Here is a 10652-nt window from a genome sequence, read left to right on the forward strand (position 1 = left end):
CCATTGTATTTCTGCATATCCATCCATCTGCATGATTGATTGTTTATTCATCTACCAATCTAATATCCATATTAGTAAAACCAATCCATCCATCCATCCATCCATCCGTCCATCCCCACCCATGAAACTATCCTGTGGCCTAAGTCTTCTTATCTATCTATCTATCTATCTATCTATCTATCTATCTATCTATCTATCTATCTATCTATCTATCTATCTATCTATCTATCTATCTATCTATCTATCTATCTATCTATCTATCTATCTATCTATCCATCCATCCATCCATCCATCCATCCATCCATCCATCCATCCATCCATCCATCCATCCATCCATCCATCCATCCATCCATCCATCCATCCATCCATCCATCCATCTATCTATCTATCTATCTATCTATCTATCTATCTATCTATCTGTCTGTCTGTTCTCTCATTTTGTCATTCTCTGTCAAAGTCCACAAACCTTTATGCTTCAAGGCCTTTTTCCATCCAGCATTCAGAGCTAGCCTTGCCACATTTGCTTTTACAGTTAAAACCCAAGTAAAATGAATATTTAATAAAGTTCAGACCATTTAAATTCTATGTCCATATATTCAAATGAATTGCAATTCAGCATCGTGCTTTCCAACTAAATTCAAAGAGGGGAATTTGAATTTCAGTCTCAGTCTGAGTTCTGAATGGCGCTTAACTCCGCTGACTAAAGCTTTTAAAAATGAAATTACAAGATGTTTGCAGCTAAAATAAGATTTCCTTTCCAAATGTTGCCTCGCTGCATGCTAAAATTCACTTTGGACAGGGAAAGTGTATATAAATTACAGCAATGCATAATTTATCATATCACGAACAAGATGAACAATTATCAGTGCATGAGTCAAACTTGCTTTTGACACTTTCTGACACTGTTTCCATGCATAATTATATCATGCCATGCGAGTAGAGACAAATCACACAGTATAGAAGAGTAAAATCACTTGCTGCAGACAGACTATGCCAGCTCCATTGTTTCCCAACCTATTGGGAGTTATTTGCATAAAATTAAGCTTTCATCACCTGTGTCATATCATCAGACACGCCCACAACCTTCGCTGCCACTCACTCACAGAAATTGCCATCTCTCATTGAAAAATGAATGACTTCTGCTTGCTTCGTCCCTACAAATCACTGTCAGCATGAAGGCCCCTTTACTGACGGCAGATGTTGTGCTACAATAATAAATAATAAATACCCCGCAGAATACATACAGACTGTAATGTTTTATTAGACTTCTACAGAACACGTAGTGAGTTGTCATCACTGCCAGAGCCTCTGATCTTCACCTGAAAGCTTTGAATAAAACAGAGCAGGCATAATGATTGAAAACTCTGAGGCTTTGCTTTTCAAGCCGACTGACTTTATGGAAGAAGCTTCGCATGCTACGGATAACAGTTCCTACAATACCATCAAATACCCTATCATCTGGAGCCTGGAAAGTATAGAGATCGTGTAATGTTGGAAAAATCACTGACAATGGCTGTTTCTCTGTAAAGGCTTGTTGGCTTGACTGTTTCAAAGATCGACTTCATGCCACTTACAGCAGAAAATATCACTGATTCCAATTGGAAACCCTGCGACGTAAATGTATAAGAAAATTAGCATTTTCCAACATTTTATAGAGAGTGTATTATATATTAGTTTAAAACTTTAATTTTAAAGGCTGTTTACATAATCATAACTCATGATATCAATAAAGATATTAACAATATATAATATTATTATTAAATATTAAACTGCGTTTTAATTTTAAATTTCAGTTCAATCAAATGTTTTAAAAGCAATCCAACAATGCAAAATGTTACAATTTTCTTAAATGTGTGAATATGCTTTATTACCATAGGCAATATGCATATATATTTTTTAAACATATGAATACATATGAGTCACAACACTGAAAACTAATGTGGAAAGGAAAACTAAGGCATAGCTATTAGCAGTGGGACATAAATAACAGTGTGACTTTCATCCCCACAGGAACTCTTGCTGTTTAAACCTGATTTACTTTTAAACTGGAAAACTCCAACATTGCAAAGGATTTGTTATTGCACTAAATAACCTGTATATTGATCATTAGTGTGACACATGAAAAAAGAAACACAACTTAAGGAAAAAAGAAAAAACGCTACAATAATTTACTTTTTGCACTTACAAACAGAAACTTAGAGGTACAGTAATTGCAGGACACGGTCCTGAAATCAGGTATCTGCACGCTTCATCAAGGGTCGCATGCTAAATGCTCTGCTATAGCCTGGAATTCAATGGTTGTCAGGGCGTTTTTGAGAAAAAGGATTTGTTACTTTCGTCGCATATTACTTTTGTTCCCGCTCTATAGTAAGGCAATGCATTTTTCCCACTGAAAAGTTTTAATGAAATTCACTGAAAGTAAATTTAGACATTATACAATATGAAAAATGGATAATCTTTTTGATATTTGCTAAAGATACATTCTCATTAAGCTACTGCTTTGTTAAAAAATGATCCGATGCCTTAAATATTTAAAAATCAAGCTTACTTTACAAGTAATCTGAACTTGCATTTAAACAGTAAACATGTGTCAACTTAAAAATGACAAGACAGAGCTTGCCATAACACTTATCAATCCATCAGAATCACTTTTTTAGACACATGCAATCAAAATGTTCAAAATACATGCATAATTAAATATACTATATTGAGTTATGTTGATAGATTAAAAGAAAAATCATTTTGATTGATAACCATTATGGCAAGCTCTTCAAGTGCAAAGCAAAGCTTTGGGAAGATGCAGTACTTTAATTAGCACAAACGTACATTGCATATAAACAGAACATTTGGGTTTAATAAAAAAAAAAAAAATCACATATACTTTTCAGTTTTGAAACAAATTAAAAAACTAGTTTATAATCAACTTTTTCATTGCAGTGCATTCTAGGATTACTTTTCTAGTACATACTGTGCTGTATGATGCTGTCTTTTAATTTGGCCGAAAGAAGGTGTCTGAGGAGCCAGCATAATTAAGTTTAAGTTTAATAAATTACATTCTGGAACAGCCCTCGTGTCGATGATGCCTTAAAATGCTGCCTGTACAGAAGTGGTTCTGGAACAGAGCTGAAATCTTGGCTTCCTCGGTGGAGGACTCATTTCCACACAAGCTCAAATTGCTGAAGCAATGCCTGAAAAATGTAAATGAATAAACAGTAATGATGATTATAAACCTTTAGCTTTGTTAAGTGCAAAGACAAGGATTAATGTGCGTGGCATTCGTCCAAAGGCACATTAGGCAACACAATGTAAAATTGCATATTCCTGCTTAGAGAACAAGCTTAAATAATTATTTTTCATTAGAGAGCCTCAGACAATACTGCTTAGGAAGAAAATTGCGCTAGTAGCATTCGTTAGCATTGGTAGCAAACAAATATTGGTGTTGTTTCTTCTCCTTTTCATATAAGTATTATATTTTTATTATGACTAAATATAATACTCTTATTCCAGGCACAATAGTGCTTTCCTCTGATTCTAAATGAAATTAAAGTAAAGCATATAGATCACCAGGTAAAACTGAACATACAGTAATAATCAATTAATAACAATGAAAAAGAACTTAAATGGCATACGTTTTGGTAGTACAGATATGAATAAGACATTGTTTTGCAAGCTTTAATTGTGGATATTCACAAAAACAAAACACTGTGCTATTGTTGTAAGTCTTTGAACTTCACTCTGTAATACATTTTTGTGAAATTAGACCAGATATTTGTATATTCTTCAGACTCTGGGTACCTGCAATCCCATAGAGTTTTCTAGGTATATGTCCACCAGTGCTAATATGTGAAGGTTATAATACTGTGGAAAAGCTCATAATATTTGCTTTATGATTGGTCAGATTGACTCTTAAGCCATGTGTGATGTTCATACAGTATTTATGTAATCGAGATGGTGTTCGCGGTTATGGAGGACATATTACATTTTTGTTTTTTTTTAATTTGACAAAAAAAAAGTTTTTAACAGATATTTCCGAGCAAGCATTTTTTTTCAAAGATGTCTAATCAACCCAGGCTCATTCTGAAAACGTAGTACCATGGACATTTCTGGAGACCATGAAATACATCCCAGGAGGTGTGTATTTTTGTAGTTTTTGTTTTCACAAATCCGCAAGAGGCCACTGTGCATGCTTTTTCGCATCTCAAATGTCTCTTGGTAGTGGCATTTACGCCCACATTGATCTCGCGTAAACTCACCAGGGTCCGCTGTCGACCGACTGAATGACTGAATGATTGATTAGGCGAACAACAATTGACCGACCCACCCTCCTCCTTCCCTAAACCCAACCAATTTCACCGATTGACCCACCCACCCTTTTACTTCCCTAAACCCAACCCAACGGTTTACAAAAGCTGTCCAGAAAAAGAAAAGCCCTCATCTGATTTTTAACACAATTTCAGATTTTAACACATTTTCACCCTGTTGTTCACTCGTTCATTTTATTTTTTGGTTTGTGTTTTTGTCTTACCTGATTTTTAGAACTGCTCTTTCCCAGACTCAAACCCAGTCATCGTCAACTCCTGGTCAACTCCTCTCCGTGTCTCAAGTTCGCCGACATACACAACGAGCTAACTAAACACACTGGTTGAGACCTTCCACACGGAGTTAGGTGGTCAGTGGGTAAGCGTCAAAAGGAATAGCGTCATACCGCCCTATATTGTTCGCTTAAAAAAAATTATATGCAGCCATACGTACCTCCATGCAAAATTCACGGCCTCCAGAAACGTCCGTGGGACTACATTTTCAAAATGAACCTGTGTTGTGTCTTATAGATGTCTTATAGGCTACAACAAGGCTAAATTTGAGCTCTGTCAGTCTAAGAATATGCCAAAACTAGACTAGTCATCAAATTAACAGAAATGAATGACTGCCTATATAAAGTCTGCCTAATCTGTCTATTTGATGACTAGTCGAGTTTTGGGCTCTTCTTAGATGTCTGTTAGATTTTCTCTGACAACCCAAGATTAGCTTTATTTTAGCCAAGCTGTCTATGTTTAGATGTCTATTAGACGTCTATTAAACACAAAATTGTTTGCTAGATTACTTCATCCCAATATAAACAGCTTGTATGTTAATACTTAATTTTTATGAGTGCATGACTCTGTAGTGTTGTTTTGAATTTATCACAAATATTAACATAAGTATTGCTATTGACATTAATATGAATATTTTAGTCTCACAGAGGGCACCATATAATGTAGTAATAATTTGAATTCATCACAATTTTTGTAATACATACTGCTTCATCTGAATGCACATACACATGCTGGAGGTATACCAGAACCGGCTTTACTGACAAAATGTGCATGAAAATTGCTTTCGATTGGTCGCCCTACCCTTTTGAAGCATAAACATCTATGAATCATGAGCTATGGTCAACTGTTAATAAACAGAGTATATTACAATGCAACTAAATAAATTAACAAAATCACTGGATACCATTAGACATCACACAAATACAGTATACACAGTGCTCAGCATAGATGAGTACACTTCTTTTAAATGAATATTTTCTATAAGATGCTTTATATGCATTTGTTTAGTCAGAACTGAAGCCAGAATCTGCAGCTAATCTAACAAAATTACTTATAATAAAGGTCCAAAAAATAATACACTAAAATCTTGATGTTATGGAAAAATATTTTTGTAATATTTTGCCTCAGTATAATGTATTATCTTTCTATTTGTAAAGAAATTCTTGTGACTAAAATATTATTATAATAAAACTATTTATTAAAATGTTTATTAAATCAGTTTTGTTCAATGCATCTAAATGAATGATCAATATCCACTGAGAAATGGATAGACATGTTTGTTTTCAAAAGGGGCTACACTCCCCTTACTCTGTACTCTTATAAACATAAATATAAAGCTTTTATTGTTTTAAAATACACAAGTAATTTTATCCATAATTAAAAATCCAATGTTTACATAAGCACAAATTAAAACAAATATTTTTTTCACATAATAACCAACATAGTTTGTCATGAATTACATGGAACAAGCGTTGTAACTTTCTTTTCTCTCTGTGACAGCTTTTTATCTCTCTTTAAATCAAATTGCTCAAACCAGTAGGCAATTCCTCCTCACATTCCCACATAAACTAAAGATTAAATCCGCTTCAGGCCATAGCTTGTATATATTTATAAACATAATACATTTTTACGAAGCAGCCTAATAGTCTCCATCTTCTCCAATAGCAAAAGCGCCATTTCAAATTTGCCAGTTTCGCCAGAGGCCAGTGTTTATCCTTGCTGAGACTGAGCAGTGTCCAATAAGAGTCCCTGGCAGCACAAACAGGTGGCATAATCTCCCCGACTTTATATTGTTGCTTTCTAACCGCCACTTTTCTGTGATCTCCTCCAGCTGCGAGACACAGAGATTCCAAAAGCAAACACTGAAACCGTATGTGGCCATCGAGCGGACCTGAAGACTCCATAATGCCTCACTCTCTCTAATGAGAGGTCTCTTAACGCAATCCCCCGCAGGTCTCTTTCAGCTGCGACTGACCGGCCACTGCACAAACAGGTCTAAATGAAGTCCTTCATCAAAGCTCTGTCACACCTCAGTGCTCCGAGGCGGCGAACGCCTCCACAGATTGTGACAGAGGTGGATGGCGTGGAGGCCTTTTATCGTATTATTGCGTTCGATATGGTATAATAACCCCCATATATCACAGAGTAATTATAACTGGCTTCCATGTCCATTGTAAATCAGTGGGCTACAATCTGTAATGGGAGCGATTAGAAATCTCGCAGTAACAATGGCGTACTGGAAGTGAGTGATTATGCGTCTATTCTTGTAGGGGGAAAAAAATTTACCAGAAGAGAAATTGATGAAACAACATGCATTATTGTCATCATTGTCTTTGTTTCGGTCACAACGGGATCTTGAAGACAGAGGAGCTCATTTGCATCGCAAGTGTGGCTGATTGCAACTAAAGTGTCTTATGGTTTAATACGTCCAAACAAAACAATTGGCTGTTGGAAATGTACCAAGAATGTGTTAGGCCAAATTAGATGATGTCTTTTTATTGTGCTCCCTATGCTTGCAGGTATTTGTGACAACTACTAGACAATGTTAAGGTGTTGTGGGTGACCAGGGCATAGCTATGTGATCGCTTTGACTTTATAGAAACACTCCAGCTTTTTTGGAATTGAGTTCATTTTGTAAGTTCTATGGAGTTAAATAGTTTTACCTTCTTATGAATCCATTCAGCCAATCTCTGGGTCTGCTGGGTGCACAGATAATGATATTACGCAGAGCTTGAAAATAGTCCCAAGCTAGTTAACTCGGTAACAGCACTGTCTAATATCATTGTGCCTACTGGAGCCATGATACGGCAGTAAAGTTCCTTGATTATTACACCAGAATGAGAGTATAGCTCCTACAGTATATCAACCCAGAAAATAAGAGGCCCGAATCCAGCCTGGAAAAGGTGGGTATCGAATTACATTTACTTAGTTATATTTACTTGAGTAACATTTTTGGGTAACGTGTACTTTTTGAGTACATTTAAAAATGTGTACTATTACTCTTACTCAAGTAAATTATTAGAGATAAATCATTCTTCTTACTTTGCTATATTTGGTGGCCTTCCTCCGTTACTGTCAAGTGATAATAAATATGATTCATATGACTTGTTGACACATATCGCAAGGCACTGCATTGGAGAGGTTGTGTTGTGTCCAGTTACTATAGGGGAATTACCAACCTACGTCACACATGATGCCACCCAGGCTCAATCGTGCATACCGGTTGCAAAAAATGACTGGTTGCAATAGCAAACATATCCTGTTGTGCGGTAGGATGCCAAAATCCAAAGTCCAAAAATTGAAAACTAACAGCCATCAGAAGAGCTGAATGGAGTGTGGACCTATTTAAAAATGTTGGACTCTGCAGTTCTCATTTTATATCAGGTAAGTTCACGCTATGCTGAATCATACACATTACTCGTTTTTGATTGCAGCAATGATTTCAGCAATAACAGTTAAATATGGTGAATTAAACTGCAGACACTGAATGCTTAGAATGAAATGTAAAAATGTAAGTTGACATACCCTGCCGTACAGGTGCAGTTTGCTGTCAAAATGCAGTTGCTTTGCTTATTGATGATGATTACCCAAACCTGAATGATTTTGAGATATTAAGCCTTAAAGTTTTTGCATTCCACAGCAAACAGTGTGTGTGTAATATTTGTTTTTTCAAATAAAAAGTCTAAAAATGTAAACAACCGATATAAAAAACCTCCCCATAATGTAAATAAATTGTAATTTAATAAGAAAATGTCAATAACTCAATTTCAACAAAAATGTCAGATGTAATTTTAAGGTGATGATATGTTATTTTGATCACTTTTAACTATAGCATGAGGTTGCCATTCAAAATGACAGACTATGTTTGGATTTGCACAGTACTCAAATTTATTTGGCATAACAAACAATGTCCTTTTACTTAACTGTTGTTTCTCGTCGTGCTGGGCTTGACTTTTCTGAAGTAGGAGCTAATTTTGTCCTACCAAAAATGTTTCTATGATTAAAATCATTCTCATTTACTGCTGTACAAACACACCAAAAATAAGATAGTTCTGCCAAGAGTTGTAGGAAGTGTGAAAATGTTTGTCCTTGACATATCTAACATTCTCTGTAGTTCACATTGGCCACCATTTTCGTGACAAGTGAAACTTCTTTTTAATTATCAGAAGTGGTGTGTTTCTGGTGTATGTTTAATTTCTTTTCTTTTGCTGCAGTATAGAAGATGATAATAAATTGAGCTTTACAGATCTTTACAGGTTACGCAAGAAGTTAAAATATTTTTGGGGGTTGTTATTGGCATACAGATCACAGCTTTTTATAAATGCTATAAATAATATATAAAAACCTCCATTGTCAAATGTTGAATGATGCAATGCTTTAGCGTTAATGTGTTAAATGATAGTGTTTAATCAAATAAAGACTGCAATACGGTGACCAAGAGAGCGTAATGTGCTGCAATTTGAGAAAATTACAAAAAACGGCTATACATTGAGAAAAGATCTTCATCCGTGTGATAGCACACATGCTGCAAATCTTCACAACCCAAACATATTTTTAAAAAACCCACTGCATTTTCTCACAACGCAAACAAATTAATAAAACACTCTGCCTTTTCTCACAATACAAAGAATTTACGAAAACGCACTGCGTTTTCTCACAACAAGGAGACCCTTAAATGTGACAGACCCGGCTATATATTATATAAGACAAGATAATCTGGATATTAAAATAAACAAACAGAAAGCTCACCTTTCAAAGATCACCTACAACTTCACGGAGCAATAAGTAATAGCACAGCGGCATCCTTTACGTTTTTATTTTTGTTTATGTTTTTGGGTCCCATTGACATTTCCGCTGTGTTCCATGCTTTCTAGGCTGTAAGAAAATCAACCCAGGTTCATTCTGAAAACGTAGTCCCATGGACGTTTCTGGAGACTGCGAAATACGTCCCAGAAGGTACGTATTTGTGCAGTTTTTATTTTCACGAATCCGCAAGAGGCTGCTGTGCGCGCTTTTTTGCATCTCGAACGTCTCGCATAAACCCACAAGAGGCCGCTGTCAAAGGATCGTCCGTCCAACTGGCTAAATGACTGACTGGACGATCCCCTCCTCCTTCTCTAAACTCAAGCAGTTTTACCGATTGACCAACCCCCTGCTTACTTCCCTAAACCCAGCCAACAATTAACAAAAAAAAGCCGTCCAGAAAAAGAACAGCTCTCGTCTGATTTTAAACATGTTTTTGGATTTTACCACATTCTTAGCCTGTTATTCACTTTATTTCCCCAGAGTCGAACCCGATCATCATTGTGGTCAGCTCCTTTCTGCGTCTTAAGTCCACTGACATACACAATGAGCTACCCGGACAAACTGGTTGCAGCAGGAAAGCCCTCCACACAGAGGTCAGCGGTCAGCCGGCAAGCATGAAAGGGAACGGCGTCACACCGCCTCGTTGTGTTCTCTTAAAAAATTAAATGCAGCCATACGTACCTCCGGCTACATAATTAGTTTTCGCAAGAAACGTCCGCAGGACTACGTTTTCAGAATAAGCCTGGGTTGGAGAAAATGCAATGCGTTTTGGTAAATTGTTTGTGTTGTGAGAAAATGTAGCGCATTTAAATAATTTGTTTGCATTGTGAGAAAATGCAGTGCATTTTATTCATTTGTGTGCCTTGTGGGAAAATGCAGCACATTTCTGATGTGTATGCATTCTGAGGATTTGCAGCACGTTAAACTGATGAAGATCTTGTCTTAATTTGCTGGTGTTTTTTGTAATTGCACGTTTTCTTAAATTGCAGCACATTAGGCTCTCTTGGCCACCAAACTGCAAGCATGAGTAACATTGTTGTCAGAATAAAACCAGCGCTCAAAGAAATAAGAAGCAGGTTCAAAATAGAGCTGTTGGAGGAAAACAGCCATTTGATACCCTGGACTTGACCAAGCAACAGACTTTATAGAAAGGAATACAATAAGAAGGCGGAGCAATGGAATGCCATTGGCTGCCAATCTTGAGTATGACAAAATGCGCAATTTAATCAGGCTTGAAACAAAATACAATGTACG

Source organism: Danio rerio, chromosome 10, assembly GCF_052040795.2.
Source record: "Danio rerio strain M-AB ecotype USA chromosome 10, GRCz13ab, whole genome shotgun sequence".
NCBI lineage: Eukaryota > Metazoa > Chordata > Actinopteri > Cypriniformes > Danionidae > Danio > Danio rerio.